The 6,000-nt window shown below is 47.4% G+C and overlaps 1 pseudogene; it reads right to left on the reverse strand.

Moving 5' to 3' along the window:
* The window catches only part of LOC108522011 (chromodomain Y-like protein), a 63,108-nt pseudogene extending 61,922 nt beyond the window's left edge, over positions 1-1,186 (reverse strand).
* Positions 1,187-6,000: the final 4,814 nt, after the last annotated feature.

Here is a 6,000-nt window from a genome sequence, read left to right on the forward strand (position 1 = left end):
TAGAGTTTCCTGTTTGCGGATTAATGCAAAGTGAACATAGCCAAGCTCTGGAAAGGCTCCATTGGAGGCTTAAGAAAATAGAAGATTGCAAATGTCGGATGCTTGAGTAAGGCAGAGCATGCTTACAGCGCTTGTGAGCAATGTGGGTCCTGTGTTGTTTACTTAAGAAGCGAGAAAATTCTGCTTAATTAATAAAACCCGGGCCCTAGTCTCCCGTTTGAACATAACAGGAAGCACTGCTTAAAAAAAAATTCTTTTTTTTTTTTAACAGACCACCATTTATCTTGTCGGTGCACAGGGAGGGGGTGCAGTGAGGGAGGGTGTGGGGGTATCACCGCAGGGGCACTCCCCAAAGCTGCTCACCCGCCGCCGTCCAACCCCAAGGAGTGGAATCTAACTAGGGCTCTCTCCCTCTAATCTAGAAATGACTTTCCTAAGTAAACTGTCCTGAAACTAGGTCCTTCTGTTCTCTGCCCCCTTTCTCACGCCCAAAGCAACAAACAAAACACAACCTAATAGGAAAGCCCCTCCCACCGCCAACTACAAACCAAGCGAACACTCGCCGCCCAAACTCTGCTTGCTGGCTGTTCCCTGGCCCGGCCTGTTATCGGAGCCTTGTGGGCTAGTTTTGCTGCTCTTTTCTTCCGGGGCCTGGAGAGTTTATTTAAGGCCTTTAAATGGGCCATTCTGTGGCACACATAGACTTAAAAATGGTCCTGGCACGAGGAGGAAAAGTTGGCAAATGTCTAGGTTCACAACTGTTGGCCGATATGTGAAGCCAGATTCAGTAAAAAGTCTATTGGCTCCGGAGCCAGGTTATGCGAACATCTTAAAAGGTTTGGGGTAATGCTGTCCCTGTAGAAGGGGGACAGGGGAAGGGGGAAGGGGGATCTGAGAGGGGATCTGGGTGTTGCATGTAAGCTTGCTGTACGGGGGGATGGCTGTGGACACAGACTGGTCTCGGGAGTTGCACCATTTCAGTCTTAAGAGCAAGAAGCCCCCCCTGCATTCTAACTGTGTGGGCTTTGAAAATGGGGGTGAAGGGACCAAAAGGTATCCCTGGGCCATGAGTTCCTGTAGGGTCTCCACATTGAGATGGTGAGTGGGGGATGGGCCCGTGTGAGCCGGCTAGGGCTGCCATGCCAGAGTAGCAGCCATGGATTCCCTCACATTCTGGAGGCCACATGTTTGAAACCCGGGTGTCACAGGGCTGCTTTCTCCCACAGCCCCTCGCGGTGGCTTGTAGACGGCCTGTGCGTTCCCGTGGTTGTCCCTCTGTGTGTGCCTGTGTCCTCATTGCCTCCTCTTGTAAGGACTCCAGTCCTACTGGATCAGGGCCCACCCTAATGACCTCATTTTAATTTAATTACCTCCTTAGAGATCCTCTTTCCAAATACGGTCACATTCCAAAAGGTAGTGGGGATTAGAGCTTCAGCCTTTGAATTTTAGGGATTATTCCCCATTATGGGATGGGGAGAACACTTCAGAGACTTGATAAGGGAAGCAGAGAGGGTGGGGAAGGAGCTTGCACCCCTTGGGCACCCAGGCCTTGGGATGCCCCTGGCCCGTCAGCCCCTGGGTTTGCAGACTGGAGAGCAGGGCTGCTCCCAGGGAAGTGGGAGGGGTGGGGGCAGGGTAGCTGTTAACTGCTAGACTTGGGCCTGTCGCCCATATGACAGCTGCATTTTCAATTCTCTTTTGGAATATTCCTTCTGTATTGCAGTTTCACTGTAGCCTGAGAGCCAGCTGGATAAGCTGCTAGGGACACAGGATTCCCGAGTGATAGCGCAGGGCAGCAGTGGTGTCTCAGTGTCTTGCTCACATCTGTGTGCTTGGCACCTGGGAAGGAGCTCCAGGTAATTTTGCAGACTAAAGGAGGGGAGGAGCAAGCTCACCCTGTGGGTTTTCAAGATGTTAATTTAATCTTCGTTGTTTGTACTTGACAGAAACCACAAAGCTTGTTCATCCAAAGTAGTATCTTTTGTGGTGAAACGATTATCAGTAATTATTAAGAAACAGAGGGAGTCTTCTTGGCCGCCGAAAGACTCAGAAATGTGGGGAGAAATATCAAAGTTGTGGATGATCTGATATCATGGATTTTCTCGGAAAGGAGATGACTAGAGGCGAAAGTGTATTGGAGCTTCGTCTCGGTGGCTTTTATAAGGTTTGGTTCCAAATGGTGGTGACTCCAGAGAGTTGATGATCTCAGAATGCTTTTGAATTTGCACAGCGAAGCCTTCAAGTCCTGCCTTGGCAGTTTCAGCAGAAGCATAAAGGATTCAAGGAACCACAGACATGATGGTGGAGACATTTTTGGTGGTGATTTTCCTGCAAAGCCCTGGGGAGCCGTCTGGCTTGGTCAGCTGTAGGCAGAGTTCGTCCTTTCCCTCTGGGGGAAATCCACTTTGTCCGGGACACTCCGGAGTCCTTCGGGTCATTCACTCCGGAGTCCTTCGGGCCATTCACGATCTTTCCCCCTTTATTCAAGCTCACCTCTCTCTTTAAGGAACAGCTGAGCGTCCCTGGAGGCTCCAAGTCTTCTCTTCTACTGAACTGTGCTAGCAGGAATCTCTATCAGGGTTCCTAAGAATTCTGTACCTGAGTGAATGCAGACCTTTTGCACAAATTTCTAGTAGGTGATTCACTAGAGACCAAAGGCAGGGGAAATATAATCATTCACTCATTTTTTTCATGCCTTTTGTTTCCTTCTTCTAAACTCTTGCTTCTTTTGTGTGTATTTTATTTTGTTTGCCTTAGCTTCTTAAGTCAGGGAGGGTTGGAAGCGAAGGAAGGTGTTTGAAATATACGAGTGAGAAATGAACGGAAATTTGCTGCTTGGTGATAGCACCAAAGGAAGGTGAAAATATGTGTAGTGGACATTGGTAGTTTTGGTCTGACTCCGTGTTTGGCCTCTATCTTTCGGTTAAAACAACTCACATTTTCTCTGGGGAACACAGGCTGTTATTCTCAGTCCCTGAGATACAGAGCTCCAGCGCTGGGGGCCCAGGTCTGGCCAAACGGCATCTCATATTCCTTGGCCACGGCGACTTCTTTGACCCATCGTGACCCAGAGACAGCCAGATCTGGGCTTCTATTAGAATTCTTGACAAAGGTTTTTTTTGGTTTATTTTGTTTTTGTTTGTTTGTTTGTTCTTTTGCTAGGGTTGCTAAAGAGGTACACAGTAAACCCAGTGATGAGAAAAAAAAAAAAAAAAAACCCATCATTTTTATCACTCCTTGAGACCAAAAATGTACTGAGGAATATGGAGCCTAAGGGGTGGAACCTCCTGGATAGCTTGGGATACCTGAATCTAGCCAAGCCTGAAGGCCACACATGGACATTTGCGTTATGTGAACCAATGTGTTTCCTTTTCTTTTTTTCTTTTTCTTCCTTTTCTCCTTCCTTTCCTTTCCTTTTCTTTCCTTCCTTTCCTTTCCTTTCCTTTCCTTTCCTTTCCTTTCCTTTCCTTTCCTTTCCTTTCCTTTCCTTTCCTTCCCTTCCCTTCCCCTCCCCCTCCTCCCTCCCTCCCTCCCTCCCTCCCCTCCCCTCCCTCCCCTCCCTTCCCTTCCCTTTTCTTTCTTGTAGCCCCATTTGACTTTAGTTTGCGAATGCTTGTCACTGGAAAGGTTCTTGGCTTATTGAATATCTAGCTCTATTTTGTTGAGTATTAAAATTATAGCTGGGCACGAGGCTCACGCCTGGTAATCCGCAGGCACTGTTGGGAGGCCGAGGCGGGTGGATGCACTTGAGGTTGGGAGTTTGAGATCAGCTGCCAACATGGAGAAACGCCCCGTCTCTATTAAAAATAGCAAATTAGCCGGGCCATGGTGGCAATGCCTGTAAATCGCCAGCTAGCTCAGGAGGCTGAGGCAGGAGAATGGCTTGAATCCGGGAAGGAGTTGCGGTGACGCCGAGATCGCCGCATTGCACGCCAGCCTGGGCAGCAAGAGCAAACTCTGTCTCCAAAAAAGGTAATAAAATGGTGTGTGGTGTGTGTTGTGGTGTGTAATATATATATTAATATATATATATATATATTATATATGAATGATGCTGTTGGAGCCACAGAGAATTTTCCTCCTTCCCTTTCATTTTTTATTGTGACTTATGACCTATAAGTGTTAAAGAGCATTCCAGAGACATATACATGTTATTGAATCAGTGATTTCCCAAGTGAAGAGACAGAGCACTGCCATTTGCTCAGGGGCCTCCTATGATTACCATCTTACTAGGAGTCTGTCACCATTGGAAGCTACCATTATTTGGGCTTTTGGGGAAATCATCTCCTTGCTTTTTTTTTTTTTAAATCAGTTTGTCTATGTACACATCCTCAAAAAGAATTAATTTTGTATTAATGGAATCATACAGCATGTATCTTCTGGGGTCTTGCATCTGTCACCAACATTGTATGTGCAATGTTCCTATCGGCTGTCACTATAGCTCATTCATTCTCAATGCTATCATAGCATCCCACGTATGACAGTACATGATGTATCCATTAGAGAGTACCTTGTGTACTGGATGTTTCTGTAGAGAATTTATTGAAGTCGATCAGTGCAACAGAGCTCATATTGGAAACAAACTGAAATGTGCATCACTCTGTGCAGAAGCCCAGTCTTGAATCAGCCCAGCCATCTGCCTTCCTTGGTCCACATCCAAGCAGTTGATGGCTGCTAAGGAAAAATTGCATAACTGAGCAAATATGTGTTACTACAGCATTGTGATCTTCAACCCCAGCTGGGCCCTCCTGAGAGCAAGCAATTCTATGCATTCCTCTTTAGCCCTGTCTTCCATCCTTTGTTAAATGATCAGTGCTTCCCCCAACTCCTTCCCTGCACGTTCTCAGAAGATGGCTTTGCCTCTTTATAGAGGTCATTGGGCAGGAAGTTCTTTCATTTCTTAACTTAGCAGCAAGGAACCTTATCTACATCCATGCCCTTCATGCCTGCCGTTCCAGGGCCCAGTGGTCCCGTTTTTTCCAGGTCACCCGCACTTGTGCCCTGCACCCCTCTAGTACCTCCTATCCTTGTCCTTTTGCTCTCCCTTCCCTACGTGGGACAATCTGACGATGTCTGTGCAAGTCCTTTGCCTTAAACCTCATCTTCATTGTCCCTGTGTGGAACCGGATGTTTTCAATTCTCATCTGAATTATTGCGTTAGTTGTCCCGATTGGTCTCCCTTTAACGCTTGCCTCTTTTGGTTCAAGCTATATTCCTCTACAGAAGCCACAGTAATGTTTCTGAAATGCACATCTGACAATGTGAATCTGTGTTCATTTCCTGGGGCGGCTGTAGCAAATCACCACGAACTGGGGGTGGCTTACAACAGCAGAAATGCTTTTGTCACAGTTCTGGAGGCCACAGGCCTGAGATCAAGGTGTCGGCAGGGCTGGTCCCTTCTGGAAGTTTCTGGGGGAGACTCCATCCCATTCAGCTGTCTTAGCTTCCAGGGGTGGGGGGAGCCAGCAATCCTTGGTGCTCCTTGGTTTGCAGACTCACTGTCACTCCAGTCTCTGCCTCTGTCTTCACATGGTGCTTTTGTCCCTGTCTCTAATCTCCCTCTCCTTTCTCTTATAAGGACACCAGTCATTTGACTTGGGGACCATCCTAAACCCAGTGTGTTCGCACCTTGAGATTCTTGTAATTACACCTGCAGAAACCCTAATTCTAAATAAGGTCACATTCTGAGGTTCTGGGAGTTCAAACTTAGATGTATGTTTTGGGAGTTGCTATTCAGCTCACCATATACCCTCTTGCTGAAAACCCTTCCCTGGTCTCCCGTTTCCCTGTAGGGTATAATCTAAACTCCTTAGCCAGGAATATAGGCCCTTCCTGAACTGACCTTTTGCAGCCACAGCTGCATGGTCTCCTGGCCCCACGCGCCTGCCATATACTTCGTTCTTCTGTGTGAACTGATCTTGCTCTCCCGGAGTCTCTCTGGCCTTTTCTTTGTTATTTAGTCCCAGCCCTGCAATATCCTCCTTACCTCTGGACTCTCCC

The sequence above is a fragment of the Rhinopithecus bieti genome, unplaced genomic scaffold (assembly GCF_001698545.2).
Source record: "Rhinopithecus bieti isolate Rb0 unplaced genomic scaffold, ASM169854v2 scaffold_63576, whole genome shotgun sequence".
Lineage (NCBI taxonomy): Eukaryota > Metazoa > Chordata > Mammalia > Primates > Cercopithecidae > Rhinopithecus > Rhinopithecus bieti.